Here is a 21200-nt window from a genome sequence, read left to right as displayed (position 1 = left end):
AAGACGTTAGTGGAGTGATGCAACCCGTACCACAAGGACTCCTCACCAACCTTGTAACCAGCATGGGAGCACATAGCAGAACACGCACTGCCGTCCGTGGTGATCGTATCTCCTATTAAGAACCGTGTCTCGCATTATGTATTAATCAGGGGATCATCATAAATCGCGATGAATTCAGTGTAATTATTGTCTGTGAATGGAAGTTCCGTTTCTGTTCGTCTCATTGCGTATTTCTGTCAGTTACCATCTGTACTATATTGCAGTAGTTCTTTCTATGTATGGTCCTAGTTTCATCGAGCTGTGCTACTAGGCACTGACACATCACGCGAAAGTTATTTTCGTCCACAAGTTTTACACACCAGAGTATTATTAGGACAAGCACTGTCAGGGTTTCCCATCGACGATGGAGTCATTTGAGACTTACCACAGGCTAGAAACGGAACAGGGTGGGAAACGAAATCGGATGTTTCCTTGTCAGAGGAACCATCTCGACAGTCCTTACTCGAATTTTGGAAACGCACAGAAAACCTACATCTACATACACATGGTGTCCGAGCAGGAGTTGTTACTATTTAGCGCAAACGTTGAGAGCCATGAGCACTTGCGCAGTAGGAGAGACATATTTGACAGTGTCACAGATGAAGAAGTGCCCATAGCTCTTAGGGTAAACATGTTTGCTGGACTTTTTTGCTTCGAATGGTCGTTCCTGTCATACCCCTAAATACTGACCATTCCTTCTGGGACATCCTGTATAGCCAATCAATTTCACTCAATACACTACAAGGTAATGAGTTTTGCTTAGTACACTGTGTGTAAAGTACAAAGAAACCGAGATATAGTGCAAAACAGTGCATCGCTGGTAAACCTCACCGTTACAAACCCAAAGAAGCTAAGAAAATCCTTCCAAAACTTAAGCTGTAGCTTTTGTCGCGTAAATAACAAACCTAAGTGCGATACATACCGAATTAGGAACTAAGAAAGTAATACATTCTTATAACTTTCACTTTGACTGGTCACCTCATTTAGTGCACACCGTGCTACAACAATTATATCTTATACGGCGAACAACGACACAAGCACTAACATTTTTTCTCTCTCGACTCAGCGCTTGCAGCTAGGTCAACAATATTTTGTGCTGCTGACAATAATGATGTTCCAAGGAACTACAAGTCGAAGTTACGCGTTGCCCTTCCAAAAGGTGTGCTCCCAGTGTGTTAAGAAGAAAGTATTGTGAAATTACCTGTATCACGAAAATACTTTCCATTAACGTATATGGGAAAACACTTAGTATAATCGTATCTTGGTTAGAATTGAACGATGTGATGCAGTGTGCAACGCCGTTTGGCAATAGGATAAAACGGAATCTACCTTTTCATCTGCATCCATTGTTTGTAAGATGTCGTGTACGAAAAAAGCAAGCTGTCTTTTAAACACCGCCGGCCGGAGTGGCCGAGCGGTTCTAAGCGCTACAGTCTGGAACTGGGCGACCGCCACGGTCGCAGGTTCGAATCCTGCCTCGGGCATGGATGTATATGATGTCCTTAGGTTAGTTAGGTTTAAGTAGTTCTAAGTTCTAGGGGACTGATGAACTCAGAAGTTAAGTCCCATAGTGCTCAGAGCCATTTGAACCATTTTTAAACACCAGTAGTGTTTTTCCTGGATCCGTGGCGAATCTTCGACAGACGTTCGTTTCCCACCAGGAACGTCACAAAACAGGATGTTTCAAAACGAATGACCAGTTCAAAACTCCATATTTATTGATAAAAACGTGCCACAAACATGGGATTAATTGGAAAATACCCACAAAATCTTAAAGTTTTAGGTATGACATTACAAATGCTCTGTGTGCACCAGCAGCAGCACGAACATCGAGGCGATAGCTAAATTCGTCATAAACTTTACACAACGTATCTAATTTTACGTATGTTATGGCGGCCATTATTCTCTTCCTCACTTCTTCTACCTCACGAGGTAAACGAGGAATGAATACACTTCCCTTCTCATATATCGCCCCAAGAAAAGCTCCTGTGAGGTTATGTCTGGCGATCTCCGATGCCAACAATGGAAGGCGGTGTCTAGGGGTCCGTGCACCCTATGAAGCGTTGAGTTGTCTTCAATGCACAGACTTGGCTTTTTCCGCAACTTCAGGATGATTCCGATGACTTCATTTTCCAACAGGACGGAGCTCTAACCACTCTGGCGCGACAACGTACGTCACTTTCTCAATGACTCTCCGCATCAACGGGTAGAGTGCACGGGACACCAAGACAGTCCCCTGCGTTCTTGGCCTCCACGATCGACAGACATGACTCCATGCGATTTTTTCTTGTGGCGATATGTGCTGGAAAGTGTGTTCATCTCACATTTACCTCGTGACATAGAACAAGCGAAGAACAGAATAACAGCCGCCATACTTTCTGTAAAAGCAGAAACGCGTAAAGCTTACGACGAATTTTGATATCCGCTAGATGTTGTTCGTTCGGCTGCTGGTGGTAGATATATGGAGTATTTGTAGTAGCGAAGCTAAATTTTTAAGGTTTGTGAGTTTTTTGCAATTTATCCCGAGTTCGTAGTAACTTTTTGTCAATAAATATAGAGTTTTGAAATCAAGTCATTCTTTTTTAAAAGTCCTGTATTTTATCTTAGAATGTGCTCTACGATCCTTCAATAGACGACGTCAACGTGTCTGATCTTTAATTGTAAGCATCCTCAGTCTTACACTTTCATAAATACGAATGATACACATTCGCTTCCAGTCACGTGTGGCGATTAGCTGCCTCAAGATACTCTCGATAAATGTGAACTAGAAAAGGAGCTTGCCCCATGGGAGCCCAGTGACTTAATCACCAACCCACATCTCTTGAAGATGACAACAAGAGAGCCGAGATGTCGTTTCAAGATAAAGAGCGGAGCATATACAGAGTGCATATGATGTCCACTCTGATTGGCTAGAACATACCGATTCGCGAGAGCTGTGCGGATCAAAAGTATCCGGCTGCCTATTAGTTGAGATTAATGAAAGGTATTTCCACCAATCGCCTTTCTGACGTCCTCAACCCTGCTGGCTACATGTTCAATGACGTGCGGATGTCTATGGAGGAATAACAGCTCAAGAGCTGAAAATTGAGAATTTAGTAATGTTAGCCGCTGGGATCTCGAACAAAATTAATGTTTAAACTCATCACAGAGATGTTCCATTGGGTTCAGATCGGGACTGTGCAGGATATTCCATTTCAGGAATCTTACTGTTCACGTACCATTTTGTCGCAGGCGCTGATTTATGACAGGTTGCATTGTCATGCTGACAAAAACACTCATCGTCTCGCAACTGTTGCTTTTCTGAACGCAGAGCACAGTGTTATTAAATGTGTTCGTATCCCTTTTATTTTAGAATTTTCTTAATCGCAATAAGAGAACAACTCCCTAACCAAGAAAAAATCACCATTTCCTCGGAAAACTCCACAAATAGTTTTTTCTGTATTTTTGCCGTCATCAGCGGACCAAAACCCAGCCGAGGATTCCAAAACGGCTATGCACAGTAAATGGCCGATTTTTTAATGATATATTCCTAAGACCCCGATCTCGAACTAGATTGAAAATTTTCGTGATATCTTTATCTGTTTCCAAGATACATAGTTTCAAAGTTACCCTACTTCTGTACGTAAAATTCGGTATGTGACGAAATCCGAATAATACACTACCGGCCATTAAAACTGCTACAACACGAAGATGATGTGCTACAGACGCGAAATTTAACCGACAGGAAAAAGATGCTGTGGTATGCAAATGATTAGCTCTTCAGAGCATTCACACAAGGTTGGCGCCGGTGGCGACACCTACAACGTGCTGACATCAGGAAAGTTTCCAACCGATTTCTCATGCACAAACAGCAGTTGACCGGCGTTGCCTGGTGAAACGTTGTTATGATGCCTCGTGTAAGGAGGAGAAATGCGTACCATCACGTTTCCGACTTTGATAAAGGTCGGATTGTAGCCTATCACGACTGGGGTTTATCGTATCGCGACGTTGCTGCTCGCGTTGGTCGAGAACCAATGACTTAGCAGAATATGGAATCGGTGGGTTCAGGAGGGTAATACGGAACGCCCTGCTGGATCCCAACGGCCTCGTATCACTAGCAGCCGAAATGATAGGCATCTTACCCGCATGGCTGTAACGGATCGTGCAGCCACATCTCGTTCTCTGAGTCAACAGATGGGGACATTTGCAATACAACAACCATCTGCACGAACAGTTCGACGACGTATGCAGCAGCATGGACTATCAACTCGGAGACCATGGTTGTGGTTACCCTTGACGCTGCATCACAAACAGGAGCACCTGCGATGGTGTACTCATCGACTAACCTGGGTGCACGAATGGCAAACGTTATTTTTTCGGATGAATCCAGGTTCTGTTTACAGCATCATGATGGTCGCATCCGTGTTTGGCGACATCTCGATGAACGCACATTGGAAGTGTGTATTCGTCATCGCCATACTGGCGTATCACCCGGCGTGATGGTATGGGGTGCCATTGGTTACACGTCTCGGTCACCTCTTGTTCGCATTGACGGCACTTTGAACAGTGGACGTTACATTTCAGATGTGTTACGACCCGTGGCTCTACCCTTCATTCGATCCCTGCGAAACACTACATTTCAGTAGGATAAAGCACGACCGCATGTTGCAGGTCCTGTACGGGCCTTTCTGGATACAGAAAATGTTCGACTGCTGCCCTGGCCAGCACATTCTCCAGATCTCTCACCAACTCAGAACGTCTGGTCAATGGTGGCCGAGCAACTGGCTCGTCACAATACGTCAATCACTACTCTTGATGAACTGTGGTATCGTGTTGAAGCTGCATGGGCAGCTGTACTTGTCCAATGAATACCCGTTTATCATCTGCATTTCTTCTTGGTGTAGTTTAATGGCCAGTATTGTAAATAACATACATGCTGGCTGGTAACGTTTTATAGGCGTTCACCAAATCCAAACACTTCGTTCGAACTGACGTAGAGTACAGCGTGATTCATTACTCCAGATCTCTGTTTCCAGCCACTCACTATCCAGTGACATTGCTCTTTACACTACCTCAACCGTTGCTTAATATTGGCCACATAAACGTGCGTATTATGAAGAGCTGGTCGACTATGTACCCCATCTTTTTGAAATCCCTACGCCTCACGCACTGTCACTGTTTTAGGTGAACTGCTGGCAGCACTCTAGAACTCACGTGTGATTTCTTCCGCTGATTTACTGCGATTTTTTACACCCATTCTCCGCAGTGCTCGACGGGCGCTGTCAGTCAATATGTGAAGTCTACATGGTCTTGGCTTACCTGTGGTTATTTCTTCGCGTTTCCACTTCACTGTCACATGATCAGTAGTCAACTTGGATAACTTTAGAAGGGTTGAAATGCTGCTGATGGATCTGTCACTCAGGTGACATCCAATAACTAATCCAGGCTGGAGGTCACTCAGCTCTCGTGACCGACCCATTCTTCTGCTATTGGTTCCCTACCGACAACACAGTATTCCCCGCTTCCTTCTACACTGGCGGGTCCGCCTCCCGTCACATCTAGTGGTCAATTCCGGATTTCGGTAGTGGTATCCGGGTACTTCAGATTAGACATTGTATATCGGACGTAGGTGTTAGTCAGCCATGCCCTCTCAAATGGTTCAAATGCCTCTGAGCACTATGGGACTTAACATATGAGGCCATCAGTCCCCTAGACTTAGAACTACTTAAACCTAACTAACCTAAGGACAACACACATCCATGCCCGAGGCAGGATTCGAACCTGCAGACATAGCGGTCGCGCGGTTCCAGACTGAAGCGCCTAGAACCACTCGACCACAACGGCCGGCCCTGCCCTCTGCTAACCTCTGTACCCTGTCTATATCTGACAAGCGTCGAGAAATTGAAAGTCACTATTTTAATTAAATTACAGTACAAATAATCGACATATATTTCGTCTTTTAGCTCCAAATTCTTAAGTTTGAAAAGAAGTTCGATCCATATTTTTCTGTGTCGCCTGAGTATTAATCGCTATAAATATTTTGCGAAGCAGTGGGAGAGCGGTGACTGCAGAAATCTCCAAATTTTACGGATTTCCCTTCAGTTTTGACGAACCTTTCGTTTCTCAATAAAATATATTTTTCTACAATATTATCAGCACTGGTGTATTAAATATAACTTAAACATTAGTTGAATGCTCCTTAAACACTTAAGCAAAACATGATAATAGGATCCAAATAGAAATACTGTCTTGAGGCTCTACAGCAATTAGTATTATCTCACTATTCGATTCTCCGCTTGTTTGGCCACCATCAGCTAGGAACTGATTGTTGAAGCCGCAGATAAAGTAACTTAAGGCACATAGACATGTTAAGTGAAGCAGAAGACACGTCATTTAATATTACCAAATTGATGTTGCCTGAAGTTCACAAAAAAGGGGGACATAAATTTTAATATTGATTGTACTGTTGATTGTACTTTATTAACTGTTAAGTTTAGTTTAAGAGAATGCATGTTACAACATGCGTACCTAATAAGCTCCAAAACGCCGCGCATAAAAACTGGATTTTCCAGTGCCCATACCTGGGCTTCTACTGGTGATAAAATGGTAGGTGAGGTGTTTTGGATACCCTTGGACATTGAGCCATTGGTATATTCACCGATATGATGGTCAACTGTGGTCCTGAAAAGGACCAAGATGACGTTTCTGGTGTAAAGGGATCAGCCGCCAGGGAAACCTGACGCCCAGGGTACGCCCGATTGCAAGTCTTATCTTGGTCGGAAATCATTGCAGTCTTCGTGGAGGCTCCTTTCATGAACCCCGACAAGTGACGGGTGTAGCCTTTGTAGATCTCACAGCAGAGTATGATACTGTCCATCATCGGTTACTCCATGCAAAATTATACAATATGATCAAGAACGCCCACCTCGTTAGACTAATCAGCACCCTCCTCCAAAAACTACAGTTTTTTTTGTTGAATTTCAAGGACAACGCAGTCGCTGGAGAGCGCAGAAACATGGTCTACCTCAGGGAAGCGTCTTGGCTCCACTTCTCTTCAACATTTATACCAACAACCAGCCACTGACCCCGGACACAAGGAGATCCTTATGTGCAGATGACCTAGCCCTTGCGACGCAGAGCTCATGCTTTGAAACAGTGGAGAGAAACCTGACGGCTGCATTTGGAACACTACAATCGGAACCAACTCAGACCAAACACTTCGAAGACACAAGCGTGTGCCTTTCATTTAAGGAACAGGGAATCTAACGGTGAGCTACATATTGAATGGTCAGGCATCCAACTCCAGCATAATCACATCGTCACGCCCCTAAATACTTGGGAGTCACTCTCGACAGAATTCTGGACATTCATAAGTCACTGTAATAACACCAAAATGAAAATCGCCACTCGAAACAAGCTAATTCAAGTAGCGGGGACACAGTGGGGCTCACATCCATAAACTATTTGTTCTCCTGCAACGGCACTGTGCTTTTCTACTGCCAAATATGCTTCCCCAGTTTCTTACAGGCCATCTCATGCCAGACGAGTAGACATTGCTCTCAACGAAACCTGCAGGTTGATCACAGGTTGTTTATGACCTACCCAACTGATAAACTCTACTGCTTGGCTGGCACAGCGCCACCATGGGTACTCAGAGCAGTGGCTCCCTAAGGAGTGACTGAAAGTGGAACAGAACAGTGTCCATCCACTGCACGGACATAATCCACCACAACAACGGCTGAGCTCGCGAAAGAGCTTCCTGAGGACATTCGAGCAGCTCACCACTTCACCAGAGAAGAGAAAGCTGGAGTTATGGAAGAACTCGACGCCTCATCTGCACGGATGGATGCCAGAAGCTCAAGAACCACCACCTGGTCACAATGAAAGCTGGCTGGTGTGGAAATCTTTAAACAGATTATGATCAGGAGTTGGACGATCCAGAGACAACCTGAAGAGCTGAGGCTTCATGGCAGAAGATACGTCCTGTGACTGTGGATAAGGACAAACCACAAGCCACATGCTTCAGTGCCCTTTGTGCCCTAAATCCTGCACGAAGATTGATCCCCTGCAAGCCGCTCCAAGTGTCTTAGGGCTTGCAAAGTACTGGTCACAAGTAATGTAAACAATGTATATATATTGATGTGTATGGCTACTGTAAGCTTGTATGTTTCTGACTCGAGAGTAATAATTTGTATACCCACAAGAAGGATCATCTTAGTGTCACTAACCTAAAGTACAGGGTCGAAATATGAAAGTTACACTCTTCCTTCAACGCAAGTAAACGGAACAAATCCAGTGGTTCTTCTTGCACCTTATGTGGTCTACGGTGGGCTCGATGAGAGTTGTGGAGGCACCATTACCTCATGGGCGGTTCTTCGGAAAACCCCCCAAAGAAGTTTTTTACGCCGTCATCAGCGGGACAATATCTAGCCAAGGATACCAAGACGGATTCACACAGCTAATGGTTGGAATTTTTACAGTATATTCCGGAAATCCAGATGTCGAACGACCTTGACACTTTCCTTGATATCTTTATCTGTTTCCAAGATACAGAGGTTCAAAGTTATCCTACTTGTAAAATTCTGTATGTGACGAAATCTAAATAATAAATAACGGCAGCAAATTGCTCAAATTTTAACTCTATATTTTCTAGGCATTTGTCCAGGGCAGCCATCTCACCGTTTTCAAAAATGTTTATCCGTTATCGCGAAACACCCCAAAAAGCTGTTTTTTAGGTATCAAAAACCAGCCGCGGATTCCGAGACAGCTGTGCACAGTAAATGCCTGTAATTTTTACGAAGTATTCATAAGATCCCGATCTCGAACAACCTTGTAAATTTTCTTCATATCTTTATCCGTTCCCGAGACATTGAGGTTACCGTACTTGTACACGTAAAATACGGACGTAAAATCCGATGTGAGGCGAAAATGTAGTTCATAAAGTGACGCAGCACAGAGAAATTTACTGTAAAGTGTCTCCGTTATCATCTGGGGATCCTATGTCGTGGTACAGAAGCACATGCAAATTTTTTTGAGTGTAAAATTAGTCTTGCGTTATTTCGATTTCATATTAGTAAACTATCAAAATTTTACTAACCTATTCATTTAATTTTATTTGAGTTACATGTCTGCTGCAAAGGAGAACTAGCGGAAAGATGCTATTATGGGTATACAAAAAATGCGAATATGTTTGTGTTTATTTAAAAAGACTCACTGAAAAGTGGGGCAACTAGGTGCCTCATTCTACCTTCCTCAGCACTATTAAAAATTTTGGCATGCGAACATATTTGTGCATGTTTTGTACTGAAAGAGAAAAAGACAATGACAGTGGAAAAGTTATAAATACTGGAAGATAGCAGACAGTGGTTGTGTTATGGGAAGAGGGAAGGAGACAATGGCAGTGTGAGAGAAAAGCGGGATACAGTGACAGTGGAACATAGTTAACAGTGACCGAAAGTACTAGGAAATGAGTGAAAAGGAATGAGTGCCAGAGGGGGGGGGGGGGGGGGGGGGGGAGAGACAAAGAGAAAGTAGAGGTGCGTGAGAGCCACTGATAATGAATGACAGAGTATGTGAAAATGACAACGAGGGAGATAGAGATAGTGACACAACAGCAGTAGAAAGGATGGAATGATATATTATCAGTAAGAGTAATTAAGAGGGAGCGGTGAAAGTAAGAAGTGACTATAGTAGTAGGACAGAACGAAGGGGATTGTGGCTGTGACACGGAGACAAAGACAGACACATAGGGATAATGACAATGAGTTAGGCTGAATGAGTGAATGAGTGGATGGGTACAAGCTACTTACAGCTATGGACTATTGGTGGTGATTGAGTAACAGCTTGTAGGAGTTTGAGGTGAGTCGCATGTTAAAAAAAGCCCCAATAGGTTGGCATGCCAAAATTTTTAGGAAAATTCTTTAAGTTGCTGATGGAAGTAGAACGAGTCAGTTGGTACCCCGCTTTCCAGTCAGGGTCTTTTAAATGGAGAGGAACGTATTCGCATTTTTGTGCTCCGACAGAAGAATTTTTCCGGTGGTGTACATATGAGAGAAGCTGACTCCGCAGGCGGGCTCGCTAATGCACGCCGTTGCGGTGGCGATCGACTCGGGGACTAGCAGTTCGAACCCTGGTGGTGGGTAATTTTCACAGCTAGTATTCCATCAGCAAAAGGAGAAGTGGTGGTAGTGTACACTTCCTGGTCGCCAGTCTTTGTGCCAGTGCCCTGTATTGAATGCCAAACCTCTCCGTAGTGTCTCATAGGAGTAGGTTATATGCCGGCACCGGGTTTCACCCTCTCCCTTCCACTGATCCTTCAGTCCGGAACCGCGCTGCTGCTACGTTCGCAGGTTCGAATCCTGCCTCGGGGCATGGATGAGTGTGATATCCTTAGGTTGGTTAGGTTTAGGTAGTTCTAAGTCCCATAGTGTTTAGAGCCATTTGAACCATTTTCCCCTTGATCCATAACGACACAAACCCAACACTATACCGCACAGGCACTCGTCGCAGTCATCCACACGACTCAGACACACACCTGACGCTTCATAACAAGTCGGAGGAAGGCAAACAACGAATCATCTCCACTTTGCTCAGGATGACTGTACAGGATTCCTGCAGCTGTTCCCCTAAGCTCATTGCCGGAGTGCGGGAGTACTTTGACTTGACACATGAGCGAACTAGACCGTGCACACATCATATTGTCGGAGGAGTGTAGGTACACGCCTATAGTACTTTGCTCGCCCACTCCCACTGAGCTGGTAGAACAAAGATAAGATTTTTCACAGCGCACAGTGGGCCAACTCGCTTTAAAACTGGACACAATAGAAAAATAAGTATAGAATCCTAGAAAACTGTGTTTCTTTTTTAGATTCTTTGGGTCGCTTACTAGAAATCGGATGTCGGAGTTACAAGATTCAAAAGGCGGAACCCGTTTGGCTGATTAAAAATTATAAATTTAGTTCATCCGAGTAAACTTCGGGTATAAAGTATTGTGAGGTCGCTGATGAAATGAAATGATCGAATGGCATTGTTGGCTGGGAGGCCCAATTCAGAGAAGTTCGGTCGCCGTATTGCAAGTTCTTTTAGTTGACGCCACATCGGCGACTTGCGCCCCAATGATGATGAATATAATGATGAAATGCACACAACACCAAGTCCCCTAACGGGGAATCGAACCCGGGCCGCCTGCGTGGTAGGCGATAACGCTACCGCTACGCTACGGAGACGGACGGGACGCTCAAAACGAATTAGAAGTCGAAATTTCTGTATTGAAATTTTTTATTCGATATTGTACATTTTTCACTCAAATCAGTTACATTCGTTGCTTGTGTCACTTTCGCTAACAGAAGAGTCGCTGTCGGGTTGTACACTGGGAGATGGTTCGAAAAGCAGATTTCTTACCTCAGGTGGCGTCTGTTGATCTCCTCAATTTGCAATTTTCTGGATTCACGAGGTGAATGGATCCGAAGACGCCAGAAGCCGATGGAATATGAGATGCATTATTTTCTTACGGAAATATTTACAAATTTCCTCGGTAAGACCGGATATCCTTATTCTGAGCTGCGCCACGCATCCTCAGATAGCTGACCATTCGGCAACGATACAATTTCGATTATGGCATAGCCGAGCATAAAAATTAAGTGGACTGATGTAGGCATCGGACATTATTGAAGTGAAGTCGCAGCAGACGTTCGAGAAATGTTCATTTTTTCCAAAGTCCTTGGTGAGGTTATAGATTCCTTTGTACAAAATTTCAATAGTTCATCATCTGGGGGAAAAACAATATTACTCGGGGAAATTTTAATCTGGTAAAAAATGTATTTACCAATTTGCGGAAAAATTTACAATTACGAGCAGGTCCACAATAAATCTACAGTAAAGAAGAGCTAATGACATTTTTGTGCAGATAAAAGTTTATGACATAATTGCAATAATGTGGGATACATTTTTATCGTGTGCCATAGCCACACGATGGAAAAATGACGGTTCACTAAAATCACTCAAATGCGTTTGAAATCGTTAACAATACTATTTAGATAGTAGGAGAGCTATTAGCAAAAGTGGAGCCATCACGCAAAGGAAATTTTATTGCCAACGGTTTCAGACAATATCGGTAGTAAATTAGTATTAAGTCTATATACGTCATTATACCGGTTGAAAATGTCATGAACATGCTTTCTGGAGTGCTACCCATGTTATTGTATCCTGACAACTATGCAAGATAGCTGTCACAAATTAAACAGGCTACACAAACAATACTTGAAATATGTGTCATTGTCGGATTGACTGCCTACTGTCAACTGTCACGGAACGTACCACAACCAGTGTTGCCAATTTAGCGACTTTGTCGCTAGAAATAGCGACTTTTGCCTTCGTCTTAGCGACAAAAAAAAACTGTTAGCGACAAAAATTATTTAGCGGCTCATCTGGCGACTTTTGGAGTGCTGACGACTTTTGAATTACAAATCAAAACTATTTTGGGCCAGTATTTTCAGTAACAAAACTAAGATTTTAACTATAGAATGGGTACTACACTGACTTTGTTCTAGATTTACTAAGTTAAATTAAGTTCTTAGCAGATCATGTAGCATTGTTCAGCATTTGGTGAACATGAACGTGGGAATTGCCTACAGTGTAAGAAAACCTTGACTATAGAACAATTCATTATTCATTACCCACTAGCCTGTTATCGTCGATAGTGTATCGCTCTATAATTCTTCAACCTTTGAACTCCGTTTATTTTTCTTATTGACAAAAAACATATGTAATATTAAGTATAATAAAATACATTTCTGTCCAGCAACCTCTAATTTTTCGAAATGTTAATTCGCAGTCAAATTATTACCACATGCACAGTGGTAACGCAAGAACGATTCGGGGGGGGGGGGGGGGTATCTCAGACGTTATTACATTTTAAACAATGAACAATAGGACCTATATCGTGTTACCGAGTGAGTAGATTGTTGCATGACCTCTAGTTCGCCTGAGTTTTAATGTATTTTTAGTGATTACAAATTGGTGAAGCGTATGTTGTGGTGGCTTACATAATGGATTTACCGCAGAAGAAGCGGTACGCTCAAAAATATCGGGATGCGTGGGAGGCAGAACCTGAATTCAATGGGTGGCTGAAACCAGTCGTTGGAGACTTATCCAAGGCAAGATGTCAAGTATGTGCTACAGAGTTTTATGCTTAATTGTCTGATATTAGAAAGCATTCAAAAACTATTAAGCATAAACAAAAAATTGATTTAAAAAAACACAAACCACCTTAACTGTGAAAATTGTTCCGAAAACTACAGTTAGAATTTATTGCTGAACAATGTTCTATTTTAGCTGTAGATCATTTAGGAATACTGTGCAAGAAGGTGTTTTCCGGTGATGAGGGCGCTAAAAAAATGCAATTACATCGTACAAAGTGCCCTAACATTAAAACTGAAGTTTTGGCTCCATGTTGTACACAATCATTGGTTGAAGATATAGGTAACCAAAAATACAGTGTACTAATAGATGAATCCACAGATGTATCAATATCTAAAATGGTAGGTATCTTTATACGGTACTATAGTGTTAATAACCAAACCATTAGATCAGCATTTATCAAACTCTCTGTAGTAGAAACTGTAGATGCAAGAAATCTGGCTGCTGTTCTTGTGATTTCTTTGAATGATCTCAAACTTCCAATCGCTAATACGATAGGAATTGGCACAAATAATGCTTCTGCAGTGGTTGGAATAAACAATGGGCTTTTCGGACAACTCAAGAGAGAATATGGTTTGAAGCATTTGGTATTGATCCGTTGCATTTGTCACTCTCTTCAGCTTGCAGTTTCGCACGCCTCAGTGAATACCATACCTAGAAACGTAGAGTTTATTGTATGGGAAATCTACAATTGGTTCTCCATTTCACCCAAAAGACAAGAGGAATATAAGAAGGTTTATGAGACAATAAATTGTGGAAAACAACCACTAAAAATTTTGAAGGTCTGTGCAACACGTTGGCTTTCAATTGAACCAGTAATACGAAGAATTCTGGAGCAGTGGGAAGAACTAAAGCTACATTTTGCACTTGCCATGGTTCAAGACAATTGTTACACTGCCGATCTTTTGTACAAGATGTATTGTGACGACTCAAATCATCTTTACATGTTTTACCTTAAGCATGCTTTAAAAGACGTACAAATAGCAATACAAGCTTTTGAAGGAGAAGACAATGACCCCACTAAATTACTAGATACACTTGTACTTCTAATGCACTCACTCGGACTAAACATAGTTTTTCCAACTGTTGATTTGTTGGCAACACCAGTTCCAAGCAAATGTATGTACGCAAATCCGAACCTTGGTTTTATGTTTGAACAGAAATTGTCTGAGTCAAGTTTGTCTGAAGAAAATAAAGTTTAGTTCAAGAAGAGAGGAATTCAGTTTAGTCTGAAACTCATAAAAGAAATTCAACAAAGACTGCCAAGTAACGTTATGAGCCTGAAAAAATGTCGATGCTGAATGTTGAAGAAACACTAAAAGTGAATAAAAATAGTGCTGTAGCGGATGCAGCCAAAGAATTGGGTTTTGGTGGCGATTTCATAGACGGTATGCTGCCAGAATGGCATAATATCAACTTCATTATGTCGATTGACACTACTAACACTGTTCGATTTTGGAGTGAGGTTTTGCAGTATAAAAATGCCGCAGGGGAGAATCCTTTTTTCTTTGATATCACAGCTAGCAATGACTGTTCTATGCCTACCGCATTCAAATGCTGAAGTGGAAAGAATATTCAGTTCTATGAACATTATAAAAACTAAACAACGTAACAGATTATCGTTAAAGACAATTAATGCTTTGATCATATTGAGAGACCAGCTGAAGAAACAAAATACAGATTGTGCATCTTTTGACATACCGTCAGACGTATTGGAGCTTATTGGAACGAACAAAAGTTACTCTTTTGCGCCAAAACCAGTCGAACTGCAACATCATCTTTTGAGCGACGTTCAACCCTCTACATCAACTACAGTTCTGTCAGAGCAGGATCAGAAGAGTTATTCGATCATCTGAATGACGACGATGAATAGCTCACATACCGGTATGTATATATTTTGTAACCTAATTTGAGTTCTTGCTTTCTTTTGTTACAAATATAGTTGTATATTTCTAGTATATTTGACTACTGCGATTGAAACAAAAATTTATGTGTTGCGTCAGTTATGATAACCTGTTTAATTAAACGTTAGCATATTTTATATGTATTTTGTTGCAAGCGATGCGTCATTTAATTAAGACAGTATAGCGATTACGTATGAGACAATTTTTATTAATATTTTAATACCCGCCCCCACACCCCACTGGCTTATTGCACCATTGAGAGCACGAAATTTTCAGTGCATACCAAGTAAAATCAGTTTTAGCGACTTTCTAGCGACTTTTCACATTGAATCTAGCGACTCGGGTTTTTTAGAGTTGGCAACACTGACCACAACCACTTGAGACGAATCACGGCGCAGCACTGGGCAACTATGTGCCAGTAAAATCTGTATAAGATTTCGCGGAACTAAAGTCGGACTGTGCATATTTTTTTCTATCCTGTCCAGTTTTTGAAGCGAGTTGGCCCACTGTGCAGGATGAAGATACAGAACAAAAGACAAAAATAATAACGCATTAATGCGCTACTACAGATAGTTTCTTAGAAATACGATCAACTTCGTTTCCATGCTTGATGCAGGCCTACACAACACACAAAAGCACTCGTTCGAGTTAGGCCGATACTTACAGAAATAAGAGTAGCAGGCACGGCACTCAGATATCAAAATTGAGCACGATGCTATTGGATACTTATACTCGCCGTCCACGAGGCCAGCGACTGCTGGCGAATGGGCTGACTGCGCAGACGGAGCTATACCTCCGACGCACCGCCAGACGGAAGCGGGAACCGCTGATAGCTCGCAGGCGCCACCACGAAATGAGTAAGCGTTGCCACGTCACGGCTGCAAGGTCCACCTGATTCGGCCTTAACCCTAGGATGCATGGTGCCCAAAACCCACATGAATGCATATGCAGGGCCCCCAAGGCCCTGCCCTAATTAAAAATTTTCCTCTTTTCATATAATCATCGTTTGGAGTTAAATTTATTTCTGTCAAATTTATTGTCATATTGAAAGATTCCTAAGATACAGTAACAGGATCTGGTGGGCCTGATTAACATTTTATGAATTTTTTTTAAAAAAAACTCTAGGACTGAATTTTTATTAGTTACATCCATTTACATACAACATATACAAATAATTTTATTAATTCACTTATAAGTTGCAGTTTACATTTTATAACATTTATTACAACCAGTTTCTTCAATTAAAACATACTCATTATTTACAATACTATGTATACAGGCAAATACTTTGACAAAAAGTTATTATTCATTGTTCACATGAAATTGCATTTTTCTTAGTTTTCAACATGTGACAAACAAGAAGCACAAAGAACGCCGCTATGTTACTTATAAACGTTGGTTTTACACTTAATGCATGTCATAGCACTTTTCCTGTGTTTATTATATAGACAATAATTCCATCTTCTTCAATTCATGAAACAGGCAGATGGTTCGCCAATATTACATCTTTTTGACCACCACATCTTTGCATGGCATCAACGATTTTCTTTGGAAGATTAGGGATCTGAGTACGAAGTTCCATTAGTGGGCTTACCATTTCCTCTGCTAAATATCTTAGGAACAAACGCCTTTTATCGCTTCTTCCACTATGGTATGTCAGAAGTTGGGCGGAAAATAAAATTTCACTGTTCATTGCTGCGACGTCCATCATATTCATCCATAATGCAAATGGCCGTCTTCTTGTTTGTCTCTTGCAAGTGTAATAACGAATTTTCTGGTCCATTTGATCTACTCCACCCTTCGTAGAGTTACAGAACTTCATTATATCTGACTTCTTTTTTGCATGAGTTTCATCAATGTTTCTGTCGAGATGCATTGTGCTAATGAGAACTACAGACTGTTTCTTTTTGGGAACAAAACTCACCATTGTAATGTCTAAATGCAAACAAAGAGGAATGAATCTCCCTTGAGGCAGATGGTTTCATCTCATTAGGAATTTCTGGTTTATTTTGTTTGATTGTTCCCATCACTGTAATTTGCTTCTGAAGCATGTCTTCTTCCAGCTACACACTAGTAAAGAAGTTGTCAACAGTAATATTTTTTGATGATCCTTCAATTCTTTTAGCAAGAGCTTTCACTACATTTAATCCAAGAGTTTTCTGAATAGTTTCCTGGGGCTTCCTTCCCGTGTAAACAATTCCGTCTAAAGCATATGCAGATGCAGCATCACATAACCAAATTATATTTATGCCGTACATGGCTGGTTTATACCGGGTGAAGCTGCATCTTCCACGGGATGGGATTAGCTGTTCGTCAACTGTGAGCGAATCATTGGGGATCATTCTATTTCTACACTTGTCAAGAAATATTTCCCATACATAGCGAACGGCTGCAAGTTTGTCATCTGCGGACCGAGCTTCATGGGTACGCCTTTCGTCAATATGTAGGATTTGCCTTTTCATCCACTAATAATTCTCTAATAGGGGCATCCTAACTCATCTCAACACCAGAAAGCACTAAAAGACCAAGAAAACCCTCCATGTCAGCAAGCGAAACGTTTTTCCACGTTTTACCACGTAAAGCAGCCACTCTTCTGCCTTCTATATTTGTGCAGTTGATGATTTCCTCTAGTATTTGCTTGGAGATGAAACAGTCCCAAGCATCCTTAGGTTTACAGGTTTTCAAACCACAGGCTGGACCAGGTGCCTTCTTTACGATATTATGGACAAGCGTACGAAAAGTTGCAGGAGGATCTAATTTCCAAATCGTTTCACTTCGACTAATGTTTGTGTGGTCTGCTATACCTTTTTCTGGTGGTTCTTCACTTTCAGACTCTGATGAAGTAATATTATCGAAAGGACTGTCATCTGTATCAATATTCACATCTGCAGGTTCATTGCCTGATTCCTCACTACTTGCATCTTCAAATATATTTCCTTCCTCGCAAGAATCATCTTCTTCAAACCACTGAGTCACAACACTTTCAAAATTAGCTGCATTTGCACGTACTGACTCTCTTGCTTCGCGTGTCGAAGCCATAGCAAAAGGCGTGTCTCTCGAACAGCAGTTTGTGCAGCGCTAAACGAGCAATACTCGTAAGAATATGGACCTTGCAACAACAAACAAACTACAGTAACAATGAGGCTGACAAGAGCAGCACAGGATAACAATACTATGCAATAATAAAACATTTTATAGCAAAAAGTAAAAAATACACCGACATCGCCAATATGTGAAAGTAGTGCGTATTATTTTTTAGTTATACTATTACTACTACAGCTACTGCTGCTGTTGGTACTCCTGTTGCTGGAAATACCACTACAGTTATTGTTGAATTAATAACTGCTCCCAAAAAAAATGTTGAAGACAATATAGGCTAAACAACATTTATAAATGTGTGAGGGCTTCTGAAGCCCTGCTTATGCATTCACGGTGTATGTGTAAACGTATTGAATTATACAAAAAACTTAAAAAGGTATCTCGTTCAGAATTGATAGGAGGAATGTCACAGTGTTAGTGAAAGAGTACTGGAAAGCAGTTTGAAATCAAACAAAAATTTACACAATTTAAAAAAAATGAAGACATACAAGGGTCTCGGAGGCCCTGTATATGCATCCTAGGATTAAGAGCCAAAGCTGCCATCATTTCGAAGGGTGTTTTGAGCACCACAGTACTCTAATTCGCATGGCCCTGTTGGGGCTGGAATACCGTTGCCTTCCCTCGACCTCTTAGATAATTTAACCAGTTATAGGAGGACGTACGGTTTAAGGTGAACTGGCAGGACTCTGGAAACGGTACCTTCACGAAAAGCAACTATGAAGGTTATCCAGAAAGTAATGCACCGCAGTTTTTTCTCCAACAATTCTTTATTGAAGATAATGAGAATTACACACTCGAAACAATGGTGTTTTACCTACACACCCTATTTTTTCGCGTAATATCCATCCCGTTCTATGGCCTTCCTCCAGCTAACAGTTAGCCTTCTGATGACCTCACCCTTCGTGCCCAGCGACTAGTTGTACTTCCGTCGACAGCAGATGCTCCGTAGACTTTGCACAAGCGTTTGTCAATATTCCCCACAGTTTCTTTCTCTGCAGTGGGAAATTCAATGACGGCACGTTGATTGTAACGTACGTCACCTATTGACGCCATTTTGAAACTGTCCTGCAGCTACGCTATCTGTCGGAAGTGATGAAACGTGACGCGCTCACTCAGGAGTCTTCAAATAATACAAACGTGAAATTTCGCATTCGCAACATTGCTTCCAGCAGACAAAAAAAAAAAAAAAAAAAAATGCGGTGCATTACTTCTTGGACAACCCTCGCACATCTTGAAGTCAAGCTGGGCTCAAAATTCAAGGGATAGCTGTAAACTACGTCGCCTCTGCTGGTAAAATTGTTATATTTTGTGAAAATTTAGTGGCACTATTTGAGCACGTAAACCACCCGAAACACTTTCACAATACGACCTATATTTAAAACATTAAAAAAAAAAACAAATTCATGATCACTGTCTCTAAATCTTCTCCAAATAATTCAGACAATGTCGGAAGGGTAGAAAATTTTTCCTGACTGCAGAGAAATCATAAAGGAATTCCCACAGGGTCCAGTTTTGGATCCACTCCTATTCGGTGATTCAGCTGCCCAAAACATACCGCTGTCTTTTTATGAAACCCGCGATGTTAGAGCTGGCCTTCATAAACCAAGCGCGAGATGTCCACGCTCTGTCAGTTGGTATGCGAAAACTACTAGTCCTGCAGAAAAAATGGACAGAACCTTTTTGTAGGAAATATAATGTTGTTAAATTTTGTACCACAATACGTTTCCGCTGGAGGCTACGCTTTGCTTGTTATTCTAGAAAAACGCACAAAAATGTCCTTCAAACACACTTCCGCCCAACGCTCATCCCTCACCAGTCAGGATTCCTAGTATATGGTTCGTGGCGCACTCTTCTACAACTGCACAAAAGTTCCCGACTACACGAACTATTCACAATATTCGACCTTTCTTCGTCTCTATTGATTGGCCTGTTACATCACCAGAAAAGGCGGTTGTTTCGGTAACATTATTAATTTAAACTTCTCCAAGAGGGTAAAGAATGCAAAACGACTTTTTTAGAAGTTATGGTGAACGTAGTTATGCTAACAGTTCGATCCATACTTAACCCCTAAAAGCGCAGTAGATTCGTAGTCAGAAGGTGGAGCGAATACAACACTGTAAATGCTTATGTTATACTGTTAAAATTGTTGGGTAAAATTTACACGAATGTCATTTTTAAGTGTCCAACCTAACTTGTGGTGTAATATTGCCAGTTAATGAAGACCAAAATACGAGGTTCAGTAATTAATTAAAGAGACAAATTGGTCTGGGGAAAAAACTGTTAGTAGTGGAGGTTTGCTACATTTATGGCTTTAAGTTGGCATCCCTGGGATGAGCTCTGATCAGCTGATGTATCAACAATGTTTTGTTTATAACTTCTTCAAAAATACGTTTCAAGATGTTGAGTCCACTTGAAACGAGTTGAACACCATTCTATTATTCGTTTTATACTTGCTGAAGGCTAGAAACTTCATCAAACTTTACGGCCTGAAACGAGTATAATTCAGATGTACCCCGAGAAATTCCGCAATTTTTCAACCGAAATTGTCTGAGACAAAAATGTGTTGCATTATATACTGTAGAATGTCTAAAGTTTATGGTGAAGCTATATGAATCGTGCAACTTTTTACAAGCGGGTAGAGCAGTTCAAAAATTGTCGCGACTTAGTGACTGACGAAGACCGTTCTGACCGACAAGTTACAGTTTCAACTCCCTCACTTGAAAGTCGAATTGATGACATTATTCGTGCCGACCGCCGTGTGACTGTGGAAACGATAGTTGACAATGTTCAAGATAGTACTGGAACAGTTCATAAAATTATCTGTAACAAACTCAATACCGCAAATCATGTGCCAGATGGATCCTAAAGCGGTTGTCGCGGCTACACAAGGAAACAAGGTTGAGAGTGTGCACAGAGCTAAAGGAACTTTGTGAAAGAGAAGGTGAGCATTTCCTCGCCAAAATTTTAACTTGTGACGAAACT

General features: G+C 41.6%; 1 protein-coding gene across 7 annotated transcripts in view; it reads right to left on the bottom strand.

The window, feature by feature from the left end:
* LOC126272615 (protein rolling stone-like) overlaps nt 1-21200 on the bottom strand; it is a 154056-nt gene that overhangs the window by 63423 nt on the left and 69433 nt on the right. The window contains exon 2 of one of the 7 annotated variants that reach the window (XM_049975566.1): nt 15784-16027. The exons of the other annotated variants lie outside the window; for them this stretch is intronic. The gene's annotated coding sequence lies outside the window, so the exon portion shown is untranslated. The remainder of the gene's footprint in view (nt 1-15783; nt 16028-21200) is intronic. 7 annotated transcript variants of the gene reach the window in all.

This window comes from Schistocerca gregaria, chromosome 5 (assembly GCF_023897955.1).
Source record: "Schistocerca gregaria isolate iqSchGreg1 chromosome 5, iqSchGreg1.2, whole genome shotgun sequence".
Taxonomy (NCBI): domain Eukaryota; kingdom Metazoa; phylum Arthropoda; class Insecta; order Orthoptera; family Acrididae; genus Schistocerca; species Schistocerca gregaria.
The sequence above is the reverse complement of the archived record's forward strand: the minus strand, read 5'-3'. Positions and strand labels throughout refer to the sequence as shown.